Raw genomic sequence first — 25,190 nt, forward strand, 5'->3', positions numbered from 1 at the left:
TACATAGATGATGTCTTGTAATTCTGCATAAATGAAATGAAGTCTAGTGCCTGATTGCTACCCGACGGATAAACAACAATGAATTCGACGGATGATCAACAACCCGATGGATGATCAATAACTCGACGGATGACCAACAACTCAACGGATGATCATAAACCCGATGGATAAAGAAGTCAAATATTTGTTGACAGTGACAACACAGTCACATGCGTCGAGTGTATGCAAATGAAATGTGGTAGCCTATTCAACTGGGTTTTCAAGAACAAAGAAGCATTGCCATTTCCATGCTATTATGAAGATATTCAAAGATACTGGAATAGAGTAATGAAGTAGCATTGTAATAGACTAGATAGTTTTTGTTTTATTATCCTGTCTCATTACTTTGTAATCTTGGTGATATATAAACCAAGAAGCAATAACTAAGGAACTATCTGAGACACAAGCAGAGAAACATTTGTAAGCAGAATTCTTAGCATTTCTCTGCATTCTTAGTTGTTCAATATTTGTAAGCAGCTGTGAGCTTTTTGCACACAGAGTTCTCTCGATATATATTATATATCTCTGGTGGAATCATTCAAATCCACCAGAAAGTTTTTGAAGACTCTTGTTTTTAATTACTTGTGTTTTGATTCATTTAAGTAACTATTCTGCATTGTGCTAATCAATTCACACCTATATATATATTCGAGTTAGAACATTGTTAATCAAGAAAAAGTTTCAAGAATTCCATTCAACCCCCCTTCTGTAATTCTTGTTATATTGTTAAGGGACTAACAGAATACGAACACCGTCTTGATAGCCATCCAAACTTTGACTCATTGAGATCTAGCATAAATGCGAAACCTCGTTTTCCATGTTGGAAAGTTGGTGCCGTCAAATAGAGGAGGTCGTGAGCTAGATAGACCTTCACCACATCCAACAGGATTAATATACGCCATTCCGGATCACTTTTTGTTGTGCCTGTAAATCTGCAAATCACTTAACTAACACGTTAAAAAGCACTGCTCTGATACCAATTTTAAGGCCCCGTAAGAGGGCTATTTTAAGCTAGAAGGGGGGTTAAATAGCTTAATTACCAATTTAAAAATTGTTGTGGCGTTTTAAAAATATTTTATCCCTTTTTAAAACTTTACCGAGTGGTTATGCAGTTTATATGTGCGGAAGATAAAGTGCAAGGAAAGAAAATACCACACGGTGATTTTATCCTGGTTCGCAATGGCGCAACCTCTAATAGATTCGCTCACCCCTACTCCAGTCCCCGAGCTCCTCTCCCGGACTCGAGATTTTCCCTTATAATAAACTCGCTCCTTTAGTAGGCGGAGAAGCCTTTACACCCTTTATAAGTATTTATCTTGGTGCGTAACACAAGGGTCACCACCTCAAAATAAATGTATTACCTACACAACTTATCTTAGACAATAACTCCACGCTATTTCTTCAAAGTTGTTGTAGAGCCTTTGTGTGGACTTGGCTTCCTTAGCTTTTGCCGGTCTTGGATCTTAGTGATCCGGTCTTGGGTCTTTCCTCTTCTTCACGGTGCAAAGACTACTAACTCCCCGTTAGTTCGTCTAGGACTTGGGTCTTAGAACGAGAATCACCTCACGTCACTTCACCTCACTACAAAACTAATAAGATAATCCACGAAACAAAACAAGTAGGAAAAGATTTGTGTTGAACTAGTATGTTTCTGTACTAGCTCATAAGTAGTATAATATCCAAATGAGAATATTAAAACTAATTAGTTATACTTGACTTAGAATAATACAAGATGGTCAAGTATATTTATAATTACTCCTTTATAGATTTAATAAAGTTGTGGAGTAATATGAGAAGTCCCTTTTTATATTAAGCACTTATGGCTTATGACTTCTTTAGTATTCTTCTTCTTTCGATTAAGTATTTATGGATCGAAGAATACTTTAATTACAACCTCGGAGTTATAATTTTACCTTTAACTATATCAACTTAAGGTTTTAAGGTATACTTGTATATTGACGATTATAAGGTCAAAGTATACTCTCTTAACTTCAAGCACGTTTATAAGATTTATGAGTCTTAGCCAAGATCCAATTAAATAAGTGCAAGTAATTGGCTTAAGATTGTGCTTTCAAAGTTTGGACGAATAATTACGAGTATTTTATAGATATCGTAGTATAACCCCACGGAACACTGAAAGATGTTAGAAGGGGCTTATACGATATGACTCGTAATTGTTTATATACACGATATGTGTTAGCCAAGATCCAATTAAATAGCATAAATTAATTGGCTAACTCGTGGATTTGATTCGTCCTTAATTTTAATGGATGATTACGAAGTAGTTTATATGGAACAAGCTATAATCCCATGGAACACTAAAGATGTTAGAAGGGATTACACTTTTACTTCTTAATATTTTATATGTACGTTATTAGTTAGAGAAGATCCAATTAAAGAGCATTAAGTAATTGTATAACTCGTACGATCCGTTTTAAGATTTGACAAATTACGAAGTGTTTATATGAGACAAGTAATAATCCCCCGGAGAGCACTAAAGATGCTAGAAAGGATTACACTTAAACTTCGTAATTATTTTATGAGCACGAATGAATGTTAGCCAAGATCCAATTAAAGTGCAAGAAAAAATTGGCTAACTCGTACTTGTGTCAAATATAATCTCCCCTTGGAGACAAAGTACTTTTCTTTTTAGATCTTCTTGTTGGAATGATTTATGTGAAGATCAAGTACTTATTCGAATTCCGAGTTCGAATCTAAGTTCTCCCCGAGAACTTCCTTTATAAGAGAGCTTGTATTAGAGCTTAAGATGAAGTAGAGAAGTTAAGTACAAAGCTTAAATACAAAGAACTCAAATAAGAACCTAAAACTAACCACTTTTGAAAAACGGTCGGAAAAGTTCGCCGGAGGTTCGGCCGGATTTTGGCACTTTGGTCGAACTTGGGCAGCCCTTCGGGAGGCCGGGAAGTGGTAGTGGATGAGCTCACTTGGTGGGATAAAGCTTGGTTGGGTGAAGCTAAGCTTGAGTTTCAAAAACCTTGTATATATGTAAGTATATAGAAGAGAGAGAAGGTTTTTGAGAAGAAGTGTGTATATAGAATTTGAAAGAGATGAAGAGAAGCACTTCTTGAAAAAATCCCAGCAACTTTGTGGCTCTTTAGCTTGAAGAAAATGGGTTGGGGTGGGGGTTTATTTATAGGAGGAGTTGGGTGGATTGAATGGTTGAGATTTGAGAAGGAATGAATGGTGGATGGAGTGTATCACATGGATTGATGACATAGAAAGTAGGTTGTGTTTCTTTGCAAGTGGGAAGGAAGCATAAGCTAGTATTCATTCAAATCTCAGCTAATATATATATATATATATATTAAATTTATATTTTCCTTTTCTTTTAATCATTCTTTAATTACTTTAATTAAAGATTAAGCACCATTAATTATGACCACCCCAAAAACTCTTAAATAAATATCATAAAAAATATGATAATTACATAAATATTATAAAATGTTGTCCTGCAAGTTTTGGTCAACTTTAGTTAATGGTAACTAGGTCAAACATGGTCAATTGTGGGACCAACTGCCTCGATTTTTGTGCCTGGACAAAAATTCTCTGAATGCTACAAAATTTTTACTATACTTAGAAAATACCATTTAAATGATCCATACCAAATTTCAAGTCATTCTAGCATGTGGAAGTACTTTATCTAAAAATGAAACTGTTTTGTCAGCCTTTCTTCCGAGTAAAAATACCATTGGTCTTGAAATAAAGGAGATGGATCTTTTGACCAAAGTTTTGACTTGTATAAATACTTAAAAAATATTTCCTAATATATAAAATATATTTGGATGATAGAAAATGTGTTTTAGTATTTTTGAATAATTTTCTCCGAGAAATGCTGATTTTACGAAACGAGAGAAAATTACTATAAGTATATAGGAATGAGTTGCAGAACTGGATATTAATATTCCAATAATGAATATTAACAATATTTGAATAAAAACTCTTTTGATATATGTAGAGATATATTTTGGAGCGAAGAGTTAAATATTTTTGATATAGCACGAGACTTCTAAAGAATATTTCTGATATATTCCTTATTCGAGCTTGTTGCCATATTTCTATTGCAACACAGATCTAAGAAATATCATATCTTGATGTTTCTTCTTTGATAATATTGCCTTAGAGATATATTCCTTAAAGATATAGTTTTGATATTTTGCAAGAATGGAATATCTCTTTTATCTGTTTAAAAGACATGATTTTGCTAGTTTGACTTTTTGATTTTAATTTGGATCAATTAAATTCATGTCCTAATGGAGAGGATCTACGTGTTCTTAATTTTATGTTTAATCATACAAATACCAAAATAAATAATATATCCAAGATATCCTTTCAGTGAGGTTGGTTATATTTGGTAGTAAACTTAACAATGATTTGAGAAGATATAGTACGAAGGCCTGAGAGCGAAACTAGTCATCTGTGAACCAGACTACTGCACTAGGTGTCATTAATTCGTGAAAGGTAACTAATTACTATCATTAGAACGATTGTTAAGCGAGGATTCGTATCCTGGAATACAGGTTATATGTTTCAGACGAAGGCACAAGAGAGAAGACTTAAAGAGAGGACAACCTTGGGATTGCAGTGCTCTACAGAAACTAAGTCAAAGTGATCACTACCTTGTAGTAGGAGTCACCCTGATCAGTATCTTGAATATCAAAATAAATATCCTGAAAGTACAATTCAATATTTAATTACAGGATCTGATATTGACTTGGTACGAGCCCCAGGGAATAAATGAGAGCTAAAAATAAAATCAGAAGTGCAATTTAATTTCCGTTGGTCGCAAGTTAGAGTGCATAAGAATAATTTTAAGTCAAAAATCACTCCCTAGCATTCCTAGATATCCTTGGTCGCAGGTTAGGAGTTGTCTTTCTCCTTGCATGCTCTAGGTCGCCAGTTAGCTGTCAAGGTCAAGAACATAGTCGCAGGTTGTGGTTTAGTCAAACTAATCGCAGGTTGCACAACTTTTACGTCACAGGTTATGACTTAAACAAGTTGAGAAATCTCCTGAGTCTCAGGTTGTGAATTCAAGTCACAGCTTGAAACACACATCGCGGGTTGTGAATTCAATTCGCAGCTTAATAATCAAAACATAAAATAATTCAAGTGCTACACCTTAGTTTCTTAGTAGCAAGTTGGATGTATTTAGTTGCAGGTTGGCATATTCACATTGTCGCAGGTTGATTTGCAAGCTGTAATTTTTAAAATGCATGGATGCAAATCATCCACGTGTTTTTCCTATCTCTCCTCCACATTCTACCATCAATATAATCAAGTTTGTAGCAGATTGGAAAATAACTTCTCAGCAAAACATTCTAGCAAAGCTCTGGAGAATTTATTTCTTGGAGAGTTGGTTGATTTTATTTTTGAAATTAAGGAGAGAAGTGTTGTCCAATTTGATTCACACCTCATTAAAGTCTTACAAATTGTTAAACTCATTATTTATAGCCTATTTGTGTGTATTGTTTATCATTTAATAAAGAGGCTATAGATTCTTAGAGTGATATAAAGAGCCCTAGATTGATAGTCATTGTATTGGTTCTTTTTATATTTGTTGCTTCAGATCTTTGTATTTGGAGTTGTAAGCAAACCTCCGGGTATTTATACTTTTGTATAAAAAGAATATTTACCCAGAACCTCTTTGTGTGTTTGATTCATTTTAATTTCGATATCGTTGCAATTAATTTTAGAAAACAAGGAACATACATTCACCCCCCTCTGTATGTGCCTTTTGGACCTAACAATTGGTATCAGAGCTTGTTGATCGATATACAGATCTGATCCGTTAGATTAGCAAGTTTTGTTGTTGATTTTGGTTGTACGGGGTCTGGGAGTGCTTTCGGTGTGTAGATCTAATTTGGATTTGTTGGTTTTGACTTGACTAGTTTGGTATTGTTGACTGACTGGGTTATCGTATTTTGAGACGGTATATTGCGAAATTTTCTCAGATCTGAAAAGATGAGTTCTCCAAAAGTTATTAGTATCAAGGTTCCTCAGTTTGATAAATTGAGATATAATCTATGGAAAAATAAAATGCTATTGTATATTCGGGCGTCAAATCAAGAGTATATGAGAGTATTGAGAGAAGGAAGACATGTTCCGATGAAGGATCATCCGGAGTTGCTTAATATGAGAATGTCATGTCTTGAAGCTGAATGGAGTGCTCGTGACAAAGAACTGATAGCTCTGGATGAAGGCCTGCAGCTTATTTTGGTGGACTCAATGGATGATTACATGAGTCACCAAATTATAGTCTGTGAGAGTGCCAGGCACATGTGGGAAATAATAGAACTGCTTATAGAAGGAACTGAAGATGTCAGGCAGAATCGATTGGATATTTTGACTTCACAAATAAGGCTTTCAAGTCCTTGCCTGGAAAAAGTATTACTCAAGTCTTTGAGAGACTGAACAAGTTGTTATATGAATTAAGTATTCGTGGCAAGACTTATCCTCAGAGAGAAGTCAACAGGAAGTTTATGCTAGTCCTACCTCACCACTTAGAGAACAAGGCTTCATCTGTTCGTGAGCGTGTTGACTTTGAAACCGTGACACTTGAGAAGTTGTATGGTAAGCTAAAGACTCATGAAATGGAGCAGGAACAAAGGAAGATCATCTATAGTGGTGGCACAGTTGATAACAAGAATGCTGAACTACTCAAGACAGCTGATCTTGTAGCCAGTGGAATCGAAGAGCTTGACATTACTGCTGAAAAGCCTAAGTCTAAAGCTGAAACACTCTTTGAAGCTGAGAAGGATGATGGAAACCTCTCTGGGAATCCGACTACAACACCACTGAGGAGCTGCAAAGCATCGAAGATCCTACTATATCTAACCTATCTGGGATGTTCAGTAACATCAGGTTTAGAAGGAAACAAGGCTTTAGGGGTTCTGGAAGCAGCAATCGTGGTTAGAGGTCAAGTTCATCTTCTGGATCAGGTTACAAGACATGGATGGTAGACAGAAGCAAGTTCAAGTGCTATAATTGTGATGAGATTGGTCACTTTGCCACTGAATATAGGAAGCCTCAACAAACAAAGGATAAAGGCAAAGCTTATCAGAAGAAGGACTTGGGTAGCTCAAGGAAGTATCCAATGAAATCTTACATAGCCGAGGGTAAGAGCTGGGATGACGTCGATGATAAAGAAGAGCAATATGGAAATCGAGCATTGATGGAAGAATCTTCTTCTTGGGTCATTAAGCAGAAGAAGGTCATGTGGATTCTAGACAGTGGATGTTCAAGGCATATGATTGGAGATAGAGCCTTACTACCAAAGGTGGTTGAGAAAGCTGGCCCAGTGGTTACTTTTGGAGATGACATCAAAGGTTATACTATGGGATATGGCTGCTTGGAAATTGGCAATATCATCATTGAAGAAATCTCTCTAGTTGAAGGTCTTATGCATAATCTCTTTAGTATCAGTCAGTTATGTGTCAAAGGATGCGAAGTTTTGTTCAAGAAGGAGAAGTGTTTGATCTCTAATAAGAAGAATGAGAAGCTAACTCTCAATGGAGTTAGAAAGGATGATTTTTTTGTAGCTGACTGGAATTCTGCAGATGGTCAAGTAATGTGCTTCTAGAGTAATGCTTCTCCAGATGAAAGTTGGTTATGGCATAAGAAGCTCTCCCACTTGAACTTCAAGACCATGAATTCTTTGGTTAAGAGGGAATTGGTGAAAGGATTGCCCGAGATGGAATTCAGTCCTGATAAACTTTGTGAAGCATGTGAGAAAGGAAAGTCAAAGAGGGCATCACACAAGAAGAATGTAATAACCCTAATTTTTGGAAAATTTTGAAACACGGATGAATAGTAACTTTTGATGATGATGATGATTAAGGAAAATTATCAGACCTCGCTATATAGGAGTACTGTTATGGAAATTCTAAGATCGTATTAGTACTCCATAAAGTAAATAAGTGTATGTAAAGATCATCAGAATCCAAATCCGAACACTTTGATTTTTTCCCGAAAATCCACCAGATACCGAAAGAATTGAGTATAAGGTGACAGGATAAAAAGGATTTAAATTCAAGGATTTTAAGAGGGGATCATAAAAAGGAATATAAAATATTGAGAAAGGTTTAGGGGAACCCATGTAATAAGATCCCGGATATGATCCCACAAACGACGAACGAGAACGAAAGTTAAGCGAACCGTAAAACAAATAAGCGACCAAGAGACAAGCTTGTACAAGAAGCCAAGGATTGTGACATCATCAAACCACAAGGAAGAGACATGTGGCAATTGGATGACATAAGAATGATGACCTAAGCATGACAAAACGAAGTGTGTTGTTGGTTGATTGTGAGCCATTCATTTTTTACCATGGTAAATCCTCAAAATTAGCCAAGCCATAAACAAAGAAACAAAACAAAAAAAATCATAACACAAACTTGACTTTCCATTTTAAAGAAGCAAGCTCTCGGCCAAAACCAGAGCAGAAACTTCAAACTACCATATCTCCTTCAATACACACTCAAATAGTATGTTCTATATCTCATTAGAAAGGTATTGAGATGGCCTAAAACTGTTGTTCACAAGTCTCATCCAAATAATCATGGTAAGACCCTCGTTTTGACAGTCCTTTCAATCTGACTTTTAGAAACTTCAAAACCTAACTTTGTGTTCTTGATTTCTTTGGAAAGATCAAGCTTGTAGGAGGTTAGATTAAGGCTCCCTAAGGCTTCCTAGAAACTTAACACCTACCAAGGAAGGTATCAACTTCAAACCCTAGCTTTGATTTTATGATTCCATTAAGTTTTATTGAAGCATTGTTAGTATTAAGGCTTGATCTTTGATTATAAGTAGTTTTGGTGGATTTGTATTGGTTTTGAATATTGGGTCTTTGATTGGTTGGATAAATTGGTAAAACTTGGATTTGGGGACTGAGTTTGTAGTATTATGGTTGAATATTGTTGTATTGGTGGTTGTGAGTGAATTGATGATAATTTAGAGTGTTAATTAAATTGGAAATCGCGTAAACATAAACGTCATAATTCCCGATTTTCCTTAACTGTTATGTTCTTAACTTTAGGACCCGTGAACTCACTGAAAGATTATAACCTTTGCCATGTTTAGATAGTTCATGTTACAAGCTTCGTTTTGATATGTGGTTCGCTTGAATCCGATGTACGGTTTAGGAGAAACTACCGTTTTAAGTAACGGCGTTTCGCGAACGAACCATTACCCCTCGCCTTAATTTAAAACCTTGGTTAAGGCCATTAAATAACTAATTGGAGTATGAAACAATTATGTAAAGTGGGTTAGGCAGTTGGTAGGGGACTCGCGAAAGAATCGCCTTAAAACCCTTAATGGTTAATTTATTAAAAATGGTGGAGCCAAGGGTACTCGAGCGACTTAAGTGAATCGTTAAGCGCAAAAGCGAACGTTAGGGTCTAATTGGTTAAAGTATAGATTCATAAGCGACTTTGGTTTAATTCCAACTTATATGTTGTTTATAGGTTACCAGACTCGTCCCAAGCCTTTTATCACCCTCAGTCGCTCAGGCAAGTTTTCTACCCGTTATACTGTTGTTGTGATGTAAATATATGTATATGCATTATCTTGTGATAAGTGCATGATTGTTATTAGCAAATTTTGCGATATACTGGAGCATGCTGATATGGTATATATGCATGTCTGTTTCGTAATCTTGATATCTAATTGTTGATTCAATTTTTTATAAGTTGTATAATACCTATGCTAGAGATAAGCAGTAGTTGCGTATACCCTTAGTATAGGGGACCCAAAGGTGAACATATTTTCTAAACCGGGAGACGATGTTCCCGAGTATTTTATATATATATATATATATATATATATATATATTTATATATATAAATAGTTTTCAAAACTATTATTCGAATAAGGTTTATTCGATAACTTTATTTCACTTAATGAATATTATTTTGAATATTCATTCGAGGACTTATGACTCCGCTTATTTCACTTAATGAATATTATTTTGAATATTCATTCGAGAACTTATGACTCCGCTTATTTTATTTAATAAATATTGTTTTGAATATTCATTCGAGGACTTATGACTCCGCTTATTTTATTAAATAATATTCTTTATTTTATTAAAGAATAATGTTTCGATAATCAAACTTATTTTCGATTATTCAAATAAAGATCGTACTTTCGTATAAGTATATCTTTGATTATGTATTATTCATTTCAAGTATGAGTTTTAAAACTTCTACTTCAATTATTTTTATAAAGATTATTCTTTATGGGAATATTATTTAAATAATAATATTCAGATATTTTCTAATATATTGGGACTGATTTATTTTATTAAATCAGCATTACTCCAAACATTCTTAAAAATGTTTTCGAGTCTTTAAAATGATTTTTAAAGGTTAGGGCGGATCCCAAAACTCATTTTTATATTTAAGATCCTCCTTTCGAAGGGGATTTAAATACTCGCTCAAAACCTGAGGGATCCGGCTCTATGGTATGTTTTATATTCGCAACAAGGTTGCTGTTTTGATAAAAGAGTTTTTGATTACTTACCCAACACTCGGGAAGTAAAATTCTTAGAACAAGTTAATCCATTAACAGGCACCGGCTGGGAAATATCGGTGAGTTTTCCTTTCCAACTAGATACGACTTCTTGGTGGAGCCGTATCAACAAGTTTCTACTTGGGGAAAGGGGGGACAAGCTTTACGTTTCAGAGTCATGGATTTCATCTGAACTAGGAGTGGCGTAAGTTGTCGAGTAGCGCCGGCCCAGCCTTATTATATTGGCCCAAATGGCCTGGAAGTTTCGCTAAGACGGTCCATTCCTTAGGAGTCCAGTGTTCGGTTGACAAGTAAATCCGACAGGTTCTCCTCTACATGTAGAAAATGGTGGGGTTGCACTACTGAGACTGATCATCGTAAGTGGTCTTCCTGGCACGGCAAACTCCCGTCATGAGTTCATCATCCAATTGGATATTTCTGCAACATTACCCAGAGCACTTCGATATAAAGGCTACGACTGGGCGATTGTTAATTGTTGGCAGGGTCGAGTTTTCAAAATGATGTTTTCATCAAATGATGTATCTCGTAACTTCATTTCATTTTGATGATATTTCAAAGATTATTTCTATACAAGTTTTGTCGTGTAGCTTCATCTATGGGATGAACTAATTATAACTTGAATGGTGGTAGTTCAAGTAGTATTCGGAAAAGATATAAGTATATTGGAGTATCTTGTAACTTCATCTTTTCAACTTATATCTGGTTAATGATTATCTTATGCATGACAAAGATTTTCACAAAAATGTTGAGACAAGGTTAGATATATGAGATCACCTTGCAACGATATTTTTATACAGTTATAAACTGGAACTCTGTGTATATTATACATGGAAGAGGATTTAAAAATTCTAAAAAAGTATATATATACTAAATATTTTGCGACTTGATCGCATTACGAGATCAAACTTGGTTCGTTTCTTCTTGACCAAGACTTTCATGAGTACTATGAGGATGCTCATATATTGTTAATTATTATACATATTATTTCGGTGGGCTTGTTGCTCACCCTTGTTTTCTTCTTTCATCACACAACATCAGATAGACAAGATGAACATGACCAAGCTCCAATTCGCGAGCGGATAGGAAACATTCCGCAGTTTCCAATAGGCGTTGATGTCGCTGTAGCTGAGGTAGGAACTACTAATAGGCTAGGCTTTCAACTTTTGATGTACCAGACTTATGTATCTTTATAAATTGTAATAATGGCAAAGAAATGTAAATTTATTCAGAAACCCTTTTAAGGTGTAATGGAATATAATTGTGGAATAAAATGACTCGTGTTATTTTTGAATATTCATCTCTGAGACTATAACTTGTGGTGTGTGTGTTTATTGTGGGGTCACATTACGGAGTAGTTGATTGTTTATTAAGATTGGGTGTTATTAAGGGAAATGGAACTCGTGACAACCCGGATCCCCGACCCCGGATTAGGGGGTGTTACAGAAATGGTATCAGAGCTAAGCGTTATAAACCTCAGAGATGATGTGACGTTAAAATAATAAGTTCACTAAGATAATAAGAACTCTTGCCAAGTTCATAGTCAAACTACCTAACGTAGTACTGACAGTTAAAACCCTTATGGGAACCCTTTTAAATATCGTGATAGAAGCGTAGTTCGTTATCATATATGGTAGCGGGACTCCGAACCCTGAGGTTGAGGAGCAACAACGCGATGATGTTTTATTACTTATTGGAGATCAGATTGTGGATCCGATAGAGCGTCCTAACGCAGGACCGGATGATGTTCATATTGAGGATGTAGCGGTTGAGGATGTTGTCCTAGAAGGGATTGTTGCTGAGGAGGATCCCGTGGGGGATCCTAAAAAGAATGAATAAAGGACCACTGAAGAATTGATAACCATGGTTAGGGCGACTACCAGAGGTAGGATTGGCCGGTCACTACCGGAGGTTCTTTCAAGTTTGTAAAGATAATATCCCATTTAACGCAGCTTACTCGTAAGACTGAGAAGGTTGAATGGACAGAGAAATGCGAGAACAACTTTCAAGAACTGAAGCAAAGGTTGGTGACGGCTCCTATGTTGGCGTTGCCGGATGGAAAAGGAGATTTTGTGATTTGTAGTGACGCTTCGCATAAGGAATTAGGGTGCTTCTTATACAGCACAGCAAGGTAATCGTGTACGCGTCAAGACATCTAAGGGAATATAAAATTCGATATCCCCACCCATGATCTTGGGCTCACGGCAACAGTTTTGTCCTAAAGATTGAAGGCACTACTTGTATGGATAGGAGTGCGAGATTTACACAAACCATCCGAGCTCAAGTATATTTCCATGCTAAAGAGCTCAACATGCGCCAGAGGAGGTGGTTAGAGCTAATCAAGGATTACGATTATGAGATTCTTTATCATCCAGGGAAAGCCAAAATGGTGGCTAATGCCCTTAGTATAAAGGAGAGACTCAAGATGAAAATGTCTTTGGGAGAGTTGATAAGAGATTTTGAGAAAATGGAAATAGAAGTGAAGGTAACCAGAGCCGGTACCGAAACGCTGTTTGAGATTGCAATACAGCCCGAATTATCGAAAAAGATCATATTGTGCCAAGAAAAAGTGATGAATGAAGGCAGAGAGTCAATGACTGGAGAAGAGATTAATACCAAGAAAGATGATAAGGGAATAACGAGGTATTCCTACAGAATTTGGGTTCCAAACGTTTAAGAGTGTAAGGACTGGATCTTAGATGAAATCCATAGCTCGAGGAATAAGATTTAGGGCAAACCCCGAAAGTGATAGTCAGGGAGGTTGCCATTAAGAAAGAAGGAGCCCATAACATAATGAAGTGGAAAACAAGGATTTTAACGTATAAGATAACCCAAGTATGGGAGAAGGATGAAAAATTTCATACTAAGGAAACAGAAAGTCGAGTAAGGAAAGGAGACCCGATACGGTACTCCTATACGGCAATTTATGGACCTGTCTAAAAAGAACTTAGACTATTATCCCCAACCACCACCCTGAGGAGACAGTGCGGTGGGAAATTCTTTCAGGACCTTTAAGTCGCTAAGCTCTCAGAGTTCCAAGGAACAAGCAAACCAAGTAGAGGCGAGAGCCTGGCTAAAGGAAATATAGGAATCATTTGAGATTCTAAATGATGGACGAATCACAAAAGTCTATTTTTGTCACTTACCCTCCTAAGAGAGAGGCCACCCGCTGGTGAAAGACCAAGAAAGGCACGGAGCCAGAGGTTATAAAAAATTGATTAAAGTTCAGTCAATTGTTTCGGGAAAGTACTTCCCAAGGTTATGGAAATAGTGTAGAAGCTTTAGAGCCGAAAAAAAGGCGGACGAGTATGATAAATTATGAATCTAAGATTGTAAAAGTTGTCAAGATTTGTTCTGAGGACTAGAATCCCAGAACGACGTGATGTTTGAAGTCAATGATTAGTGGGTTCATGAAATGATTGCAAGAGAGAGGTAGATAAAAAAAAGAAACTGAAGTGGAAAGGAATATAAAGGCAATAGAGTTGGAGGAATGATAAGGGAGTTAGATACGAGGAAACCCTGAAGACTAGTAGCAATAGAAATAGAAAAGTATGTAATCGTCAGGATGAGAGTGATTCACCATGAGTTAAAGCTGATGGATGAAGGCATGAAAGATATATATATTTTATCCCCTTTAAGTTGGGAGGATTCGAGGAAACCTTGAGATAGTCCGAAGGATAAACAAGGAGACACGGATAGACTGAGGAGACAAGAAAGTAAGAAATTAGGAAAATTTGATGAAGGAAGTGACCTTCAAAAATGTGAAGTGAAAGACCGGTGGCTTGATACCCATAAAGGGAGACGCCAGGTATGAAAGATATCCCAACATTGAGATGACTGTTGAGATAAACAACAAAAGTAAATAAGGATTTATTAAGAAGAAGTTCACGTTTAACACGGCCAATATCTTCTAGAACATCCCTGTTATCATGACTAAATCAGGCAAGAAAAGCGGATAACCGTTGTTATCTTTTGGAGGCCATATTGATTGACCTCATTTTGAATACAGATGTTATTGTGAAATTAGGCATATACTATCGAGATGGGAATGATTGAATAAGACACCCTTATCAGGGATACATGACTTGATTTATCTATGGAAGGATGCAAGTACCTTTTTAAAAAAGGTGGAATTAAGGATGGAACCTCGATAACTTGAGATGAACCATAAAGGAATGCATAAAGGTTGGCATTTCACCCTTAATAGGGACATTATGAGTTGGGTAGTATGGAACGAAGGACTATAGTAACAACAACCTATAAAGATCAGTAGAGAAATTTTTTAGAAGTACTTAAACAATGGTTCTAGTAGTAGTAAATGGTATCTTGATACGCCCTGTACCTAGGGAGTACCGGATGAAGAATTTAAGGATAACCTTAGAGGTTTTACAAGGAAAAAGGTAATATTCAAAGTTCTCAAGAATATAAATTTTGATAAGGAAATATGACATAATTATAATAATGCCAGGTGGGCACGTGTTGAACCATAAGAAAGTATAGATCGACCCAATGAAGGTCGAGATTGGTGAAAACGAGAAGGACCCAAGATAAGAGATGTCCTAAGTATGATCGAGAGTCAGTCGTGACAATGTTCACATCTAAAGACTAAGGCAATGACTTATGGAAAAATGGTGATTTTTTTTCTCACCAGGATTTAAGAAAAGCATTTTCACATAAGCAGTGATTGAAATGAGGTAGAAAATTTAGTTGGAGGTGGTTAAAATGACATTAATTGTAAGGAAATTTTACTATCAGGAAAGGCCAAAGAGGTGGCCGACACTTTAAATGTAAGAGGATAATTATAGGCGCTCGTGCCAGAGGAATACAGTGATGATGGTTGAAGCCGTGAAGGTTGTATTATGGTTTGGAAGATTTACATTCCTTCTGATGACTGTGCAATACCCAACCGTAATAGTAGTTTGGTAAAGGTTTAATTCGTGTAATCGCCATGAGCGGGCTATCTATCTTAGAAGGTACTATCTTGAGATAAGCTAGGACCATGTTACGAAATGACTAAATGAACCTTTGAGATGCATGTCTTCCAATAAAGACATATGGTTAATAATAGTAATAACCTGCTATCATTGCTTTGATTGAAACTCTTCTACAATTTTATCTGCTTCATGTCATGAAAGTACGTCAGGATCTGGAGTGTTCTTCATGAATTATGAATGGTGATTATGTTAACTCCTTAGAAGAATTTGATACGACAGGTATGGACTCCGTATGGTTAGCTATTAAGATTCTAAGGAAAATGAAGGACGACAGTAGGTCAGTGGTGGACCATAGTAATGCAGCAACGATTCTTTGAATAATGAGCCGATTACAACCGTGAGAGTTGTAGTGTAATGGATGTTGAGATTGGGTACCACTAATCGGGTTGTGGTGATGTATAAGTAATCATCGGTAGACTAACTAAGGCGATCATTTACCTATGATATATTTATTCCTTCTTATCGATAAAGAGTAGTATTACTATACGAAGAAGGTTACAGAATAGCAATGGATTCTAGTAACTATGATGTCTAGAATGAAATTCGAGATTCGATTTTTGCTGTCAAGGGAGTTTCAAAGGTGATTGAGTATAAGCTCGAGGAAGAGCATGGGTCCATAGAATGATGGACGGAATAACAAAAATATTTAAGCATGTGAAATGCGATGCGATAATACTGGACATTGATATAGATATATATATGTTTTGTTCTCTTGTGACAAACCTCTATAGTTCAGAGGTAGATTCCAAGCCAGATCTTTTGTGGCAGTATTTTTTTTATATATACAATTCTCTTCAATTCGTTCTTTTCTTTTCATTTTGTATAAGCTGAGAAGAACAACCCTTCCAGAAGGGGAGGTATTGCCGAATGACTATCTATCTGTGTGATAGAAGCCTAGTAGGATACCATCTATTGTTTAATTGCTTGTCGAGTACTAAAGGCTGGCCACCTTCTGTACTAACTATGCAATAGAACAAGTGTTCATGATCATAGTGATCTCTCAACAAATTCCTTTACTTCTATATGATTGATCAAACTTTGGAAAATAGAAACAACTGAAAAAGGAGTAGTAAAGTTATGGTGGTATTCGGAATGGAAACACGTTCGTGATACTAAGGTTGACGTGGTTATTAAAAGGTTATAAAACTCTAGCGAGTAAAGGTATATCTAGAATAGTATTCTGTACGGAAGATAGTAACGCTTATGAACCAGAAAAGAAGGAGTATTGAGAAGCAAAAGCTATAATGCTAGAAACTATGACGAGAGTCTGTGCAATAGACTTGAAAGAATTTGGAATGATCACTTAACGCGGATTAAGTTTTCTTACGATAATAGATCATATGTCATTATCGAGATGTCGCCTTATGAGATCGTTGAGGGAAGACAATGTCGATCTCCCTTATGTTAGGATGAAGTTGCAGAGCGCAAGATGCTCGGACCAGCAGTGGTCCAAAGGACCAGGGATATAATAGATCTAATCAGAAGACGGCTGGTAGTAGCCCAAGATGGACATGAGAAGTATGTTGAATTGACACGAAAGGACAAGGAATAGGAAGTAGGGGACCTAGTGCTGTTATAGGTATTCCCTTGGAAAAGATGGATGTGGTTCGGAAAGAAAGGAAAGCTAAGCCCACGAAGTGTTGGACCCTTGGAGATATTAAGACGTATTGGGAAGTTAGCATATGAGCTAGACCTACCCCCGAACCTGTAGCAAGTTCATAACGTGTTCCACGTATCAATGTTAAGGAAGTGTAATTCGGATGCCAGACAAATAGGGGCATATGAGCGCATAGATATGCAACCAGACGTAACCTATATGGAGCAACCAGGAAGGGTTATAGATTGAAAAGGAATAAGTGGTTAGGAGAACGGTTATCAAACTAGTCAGAGTTTGATGGTAGAACCACAATGTAGGAAAATTTACTTGAGAGTTAGAAAGTGCAAGGCTAAAAGAGCATCCCTATTCATTTTATATCTGATTTCGGGACGGAATCCTTTTAAGGAGGGGAGACTGTAATAACCCCAATTTTTGGAAAATTTTGAAACACAGATGAATAGTAACTTTTGTTGATGATGATGATTAAGGAAAATTATCAGACCTCGCTATATAGCAGTACTGTTATGGAAATTCTAAGATCGTATTAGTACTCCATAAAGTAAATAAGTGTATGTAAAGATCGTCAGAATCCAAATCCGAACACTTTGATTTTTTCCCGAATATCCACCAGATACCGAAAGAATTGAGTATAAGGTGACAGGATAAAAAGGATTTAAATTCAAGGATTTTAAGAGGGGATAATAAAAAGGAATATAAAATATTAAGAAAGGTTTAGGGGAACCCAAGTAATAAGATCCCGGATATGATCCCTCAAACGACGAACAAGAACAAAAGTTAAGCGAACCGTAAAACAAATAAGCGACCAAGAGACAAGCTTGTACAAGAAGCCAAGGGTTGTGACATCATCAAACCACAAGAAAGAGACATGTGGCAATTGGATGACATAAGAATGATGACCTAAGCATGACAAAAAAGAAGTGTGTTGTTGGTTGATTGTGAGCCATTCATTTTTTACCATGGTAAATCCGCAAAATTATCCAAGCCATAAACAAAGAAACAAAACAAAAAAATCATAACACAAACTCGACTTTTCATTTTAAAGAAGCAAGCTCTCGGCCAAAACCAGAGCAGCAACTTCAAACTACCATATCTCCTTCAATTCTCACTCAAATAGTATGTTCTATAGCGCATTGGAAAGGTATTGAGATGTCCTGCAACTCTTGTTCACAAGTCTTATCCAAATAAGCATGGTAAGACCCTCGTTTTGACAGTCCTTTCAATCTGACTTTTAGAAACTTCAAAACCTAACTTTGTGTTCTTGATTTCTTTGGAAAGATCAAGCTTGTAGGAGGTTAGATTAAGGCTCTCTAAGGCTTCCTAGAAACTTAACACCCACCAAGGAAGGTATCAACTTCAAACCCTAGCTTTGATTTTATGATTCCATTAAGTTTTATTGAAGCATTGTTAGTATTAAGGCTTGATCTTTGATTATAAGTAGTTTTGGTGGATTTGTATTGGTTTTGAATATTGGGTCTTTGATTGGTTGGATAAATTGGTAAAACTTGGAGTTGGGGACTGAGTTTGTAGTATGATGGTTGAATATTGTTGTATTGGTGGTTGTGAGTGAATTGATGATAATTTAGAGTGTTAATTAAATTGGAAATCGCGTAAACATAAACGTCATAATGCCCGATTTTCCTTAACTGTTCTGTTCTTAACTTTAGGACCCGTGAACTCACTGAAAGATTCTAAACTTTGCCATGTTTAGATAGTTCATGTTACGAGATTCGTTTTGATATGTGGTTCGCTTGAATCCGATGTACGGATTAGGAGAAACGACCGTTTTAAGTAACGGCGTTTCGCGAACGAACCATTACCCCTCGCCTTACTTTAAAACCTTGGTTAAGGCCCTTAAATGACTAATTGGAGCATGAAACAATTATGTGGGTTAGGCAGTTGGTAGGGGACTCATGAAAGAATCACCTTAAAACCCGTAATGGTTAATTTATTAAAAATGGTGGAGTCGAGGGTACTCATGCGACTTAAGTGAACCATTAAGCGCAAAAGCGAACGTTAGGGTCTAATTGGTTAAAGTATAGATTCATAAGCGACTTTGGTTTAATTCCAACTTATATGTTGTTTATAGGTTACCAGACACGTCCCAAGCCTTTTATCACCCCCAGTCGCTCAGGCAAGTTTTCTACCCGTTATACTGTTGTTGTGATGTAAATATATGTATATGCATTATCTTGTGATAAGTGCATGATTGTTATTAGCAAATTTTGTGATATATTAGACCATGCTGATATGGTATATATGCATGTCTGTTTCGTAATCTTGATATCTAATTGTTGATTCAATTGCTTATAAGTTGCATAATACATATGCTAGAGATAAGCAGTAGTTGTGTATACCCTTAGTATATTGGACCCAAAGGTGAACATATTTTCTAAACCGGGAGACGATGTTCCCGAGTATATTATATATATATATATATATATATAAATACTTTTCAAAACTATTATTCGAATAAGGTTTATTCGATAACTTTATTTCACTTAATGAATATTATTTTGAATATTCATTCGAGGACTTATGACTCCGCTTATTTCACTTAATGAATATTATTTTGAATATTCATTCGAGAACTTATGACTCCGCTTATTTTATTTAATGAATATTGTTTTGAATATTCATTCGAGGACTTATGACTCCGCTTATTTTATTAAATAATATTCTTTATTTTATTAAAGAATAATGTTTCGATAATCAAACTTATTTTTGATTATTCAAATAAAGATCGTACTTTCGTATAAGTATATCTTTGGTTATTTATTATTCATTTCAAGTATGAGTTTTAAAACTTCTACTTCAATTATTTTTATAAAGATTATTATTTATGGGAATATTATTTAAATAATAATATTCAGATATTTTCTAATATATTGGGACTGATTTATTTTATTAAATCAGCATTACTCCAAACATTCTTAAAAATGTTTTCGAGTCTTCAAAATGATTTTTAAAGGTTAGGGCGGATCCCAAAACTCATTTTTATATTTAAGATCCTCCTTTCGAAGGGGATTTAAATACTCGCTCAAAACCTGAGGGATCCGGCTCTGTGGTGTGTTTTATATTCGCAACAAGGTTGTTGTTTTGATAAAAGAGTTTTTGATTACTTACCCAACACTCGGGAAGTAAAATTCTTAGAACAAGTTAATCCATTAACAGGCACCGCCTGGGAAATATCGGTGAGTTTTCCTTTCCAACTAGATACGACTTCTTGGTGGAGCCGTATCAACAAGTTTCTACTTGGGGAAAGGGGGGACAAGCTTTACGTTTCAGAGTCATGGATTTCATCTGAACTAGGAGTGGCGTAAGTGGTCGAGTGGCGCCGTCCCAGCCTTATTATATTGGCCCAAATGGCCTGGAAGTTCCGCTAAGACGGTCCATTCCTTAGGAGTCGAGTGTTCGGTTGACAAGTAAATCCGACAGGTTCTCCTCTACATGTAGAAAATGGTAGGGTTGCACTACTACGACTGATCATCGTAAGTGGTCTTCCTGGCGCGGCAAATTCCCGTCATGAGTTCATCATCCAATTGGATATTTCTACAACACTACCCAGAGCACTTCGATAGAAAGGCTACGGCTGGGCGATTGTTAAGTGTTGGCAGGGTCGAGTTTTCAAAATGATGTTTTCATCAAATAAAGTATCTCGTAACTTCATTTCATTTTGATGATATTTCAAAGATTAATTCTATACATGTTTTGTCGTGTAGCTTCATCTATGGGATGAACTAATTATAACTTGAATGGTGGTAGTTCAAGTAGTATTCGGAAAATATATAAGTATATTGGAGTATCTTGTAACTTCATCTTTTCAACTTATATCTGGTTAATGATTATCTTATGCATGACAAAGATTTTCACAAAAACATTGAGACAAGGTTAGATATATGAGATCACCTTGCAACGATATTTTTATACAGTTATAAACTGGAACTCTATGTATATTATACATAGAAGAGGATTTAAAAATTCTGAAAAGTATATATATATATATATACTAAATATTTTGTAACTTGGTCGCATTAAGATATCAAACTTGGTTCATTTCTTCTTGACCAAGACTTTCATGAGTACTATGAGGATACTCATATATTGTTAATTATTATACATATTATTTCGTTGGGCTTGTTGCTCACCCTTGCTTTCTTCTTTCATCACACAACATCAGATAGACAAGATGAACAGGACCAAGCTCCCAATTCGCGAGCGGATAGGAAACGTTCCGCAGTTTCCTATAGGCGTTGATGTCACTGTAGCTGAGGTAGGAACTACCAATAGGCTAGGCTTTCAACTTTTGATGTACCAGACTTATGTATCTTTATGAATTGTAATAATGGCAAAGAAATGTAAATTTATTCAGAAACCCTTTTAAGGTGTAATGGCATATAATTGTGGAATAAAATGACTCGTGTTATTTTTGGATATTCATCTCTGAGACTATAACTTGTGGTGTGTGTGTTTATTGTGGGGTCACAGTATGGAGTAGTTGATTGTTTATTAAGATTGGGTGTTATTAAGGGAAATGGAACTCGTGACGACCCGGATCCCCGACCCCGGATTTGGGGGTGTTACAAAGAAGACAATGACTGACATCACTGAACCACTACAACTCTTTCACATGGATTTGTTTGGTCTTGTCAATGTCATGTCTATGTCAAGAAGGGCTTAGTGATTATTGATGACAATTCCAGATACACATGGGTGTTATTCTTAAATTCAAAGTATGAAGCATCTGATATGATTATTGATCACATCAACAAGATTGAGTTAGAAGCTAGAGTACATGTGCGACCAATCAGATCAGACAGTGGAACAGAATTCAGAAATGCAAAGATGAATGAATTCTGTGTCGAGAAGGGCATCTCAGGACAGTTTTCAGCACCAAGAACACCACAACAAAATGGAGTGGTTGAGAGGAAGAATCGAACATTGGTTGAAGCTGCAAGGACTATGCTTAATGAAGCCAATCTTCCTACCTACTTTTGGGTTGAAGCGGTTAACACTGCATGCTATACTCAAAACAGAATCCTAATCAACAAGGTATATGAGAAGACCCCTTAAAAGTTAATGGACAACAAGAAACCAATAGTGAAATACTTTCACGTGTTTGGAGTAAAGTGCTTTGTGCTTAAGGACGATGAGCATCTTTGAAAGTTTGATGCTAAAGCTGAAGAAAGTATCTTTCTGGGCTACTCTCTGGAGTCAAAGTCTTACAGGGTGTATGTGATTAGTGATCAAAAGGTTGTGGAAAGCCTTAATGTAACACTTGATGATGCCAAGCTCCCTAGTATTCAGAAGGAAGATGATAGTGATAATCTTGATGTTGAAGACCTTTCTGATGGAGAAGATAAACCTTTAGTTGTTCCAGACAACAATGACAATGGCAATGATCTTGATGATCATAATTCTGATATTGACACTGAAGGTAATGGTCATGAGAAAAGTAATGATAGTCACGCTCTCTCAGGGACTAGTCCTCAAGCTTCAGATTCTGGAGATCAAGCTGGCAACAACTCAGGGGGAGTAGAACAAGGAGAAGAACAAGGATCCGGTAGTCTGACACAACACAATTATGGAAATGATGAGTCATCAAGGGATAGTCTACCAATACATAGAGTATGAAGTAAGACCACCCTTGGAACTTGATATTTAGTAATCCTGATAGTGGAGTCAATACTAGAAGAGCTACAGGAAATGAATGTATCTATTTTGGGTTTCTATCTCAAATGGAGCAAAAGAAAGTAGATGAAGCTCTTGGTGATCCTGATTGGGTGATTGCTATGCAAGAGGAACTCAATCAGTTCGAAAGACAGAAAGTGTGGAAGCTTGTACCCAGACCTAAAGACAAATCAGTGATTGGCACAAAATGGGTTTTCAAAAACAACTTGATGAAGATGGAGTAGTAACAAGGAACAAGGCGAGACTGGTTGCCAAGGGATATGTGACGCCCTCCAAACCCGGGTTAAAAGTTTGGGGTTCACAACACACACACCCAATATATAAACATGTTTGTGAAAGTAATATATGTAAAGACCCTACTTAACATAACCATGGATTGCAACAGGTTAAAGTATGAAAACAAGCCACCAACTTAACTTTTATTACAACATACCAAATCCCAACTAGTTTAACTTACAACTGATAACGAAATTATTCTTACAAGCTTGCATATCTCAACTACAATATAAAGCTTCTACTAGCTCGATCCAACTCGACCTGGAATCTCAGCTTGCACATTGGACTGGGAAACCTCGTTATCAACCATTTCCTTTTCAATTGTAGAATACATAAACAGATTCGAACGAGTGAGCTAACTAGCTCAGCAAGTCATATTAACAATAACTGAGGTTAAACAATGATCAAATTAGATGATTCAGAAGAATCAAGTTTCTTGTTAAACAATCATTAGAATTGGATATTCATTTTTAAAGTTTAAAACCAAGGTTAGGTTGTTGATCAGTCACGCACTAATCCCGAGCAAGGCACACGGCTCTGCTCTACAAACAAGATCCAAAGGCACACATTGGCCTAATTCAACCACGAATATGGTTTGACCAAGAATCTGGTCCACATAAAGAAAACTATCCAATTTTAAAGTAGTTCAGTATGATAAACAATATAATTCAATAAAACAGGATCGTAATCAACAGTGATAAAACATTTTTATAAAAGCATAATGCAAATTATGAGTATCACAAGGGTATATAAAGGTATGTATGAGGAATGGCTTCCAGCCTATAGGAGAATCGGGTATTAGAAGAACAATGATTTCACGAGGTTTAGTTCTTTGATGTTACAAGGTATGATAGAGTCTAAAAGTTTCTGTATATTCTAGCAATTCTATTCTAATGTTTGGTGTATGGTGAATATGTATTTGTGGAGTAGTATCGTATTTGTGTGGTTTAGTATCTGGTAAATCAAAAATGGATGGTTATCAAAGAATAAGGCTTACAGCTCAAAGATCAGGTGTTGTGATCTGGGGTCAAGGCTGAATGATTCAAAGCACTTAAAATATAAAAAACAACTATTTTAAATACTAACAATATGTCACGAGAGTGTTTAGAAATATTTGTAATATATCTCGAGAAAGGTTCAGAAGTACTTGCCTTACCACAATTGATTCCAACTTCATTGGTACTTGTCTAATGATTCTATTCAACAACCACTTGTCTACTTTTTCTATGCCTCGCTTCTAATCACTGATCACTTGCTTTATTTTCTACGCATCGATTCTATTTTCCGATCACCTGCTTCCTTTTTCTACGCCTCACTTACTCTGCTAGGCATCAAAAGTATCTATCAACATTCATCTCACATTATTCTAATCGTCACATAGACGTCATAAGATTTTATCTACCCTTCGTTTCACCCAAATCCGATATACGGATTGAAAGTTTTGACTAAAATAGTCAAACATTAAACACATAGCCATATAACCCATTAATCAGATAGCACATAGCATGTAAGGTATTCGATATAAATAATTTTTCAAAGAAGGTTCAGGGTAAACGAATACCTGAATTTGACTTTAAAATCATTTTATAATAATTATTGAGCCATGAAAATAATTTAAAATAATATTTTAAAGCTCGAAACTATTTTTCAAAATTTTTTAAATTCAAAAAAATAATTAAATCTAATTAAATAATCAATTAAAATTAATTAATAACTAATTCAAGTAATTAATCAATTAATATTTAAATTAATTGGCCAATTAAATAATTAATTATTAAATATATTAATTAACTAATTAACTGTGATTTATTTTTGAATTAAAAATGAATTTTGGAATTAAAATAAATAAATAAAAACAATTTTTAAAAATAAAAAATTCCAGGGGGTAAAGTGTAAGGTTTTGAAACTTTTGATCGTAATTTTAAAAGTGTTAGGTTTGCAAAGTTAGGTACTAAAACTGAAACTTGGAGAAACGACGGGGGTAAAATTGTAATTTCTTCTCCCCCCGTCATCTTCTCCGGAGAACTCGCCGA

At 35.9% G+C, this 25,190-nt stretch overlaps 1 pseudogene; it reads left to right on the top strand.

The window, feature by feature from the left end:
- LOC141691279 (uncharacterized) overlaps positions 1 to 22,824 on the top strand; it is a 57,972-nt pseudogene extending 35,148 nt beyond the window's left edge.
- The last annotated feature ends 2,366 nt before the right edge of the window (positions 22,825 to 25,190 follow it).

This window comes from Apium graveolens, chromosome 10, assembly GCF_009905375.1.
Source record: "Apium graveolens cultivar Ventura chromosome 10, ASM990537v1, whole genome shotgun sequence".
Classification (NCBI taxonomy): Eukaryota; Viridiplantae; Streptophyta; class Magnoliopsida; order Apiales; family Apiaceae; genus Apium; species Apium graveolens.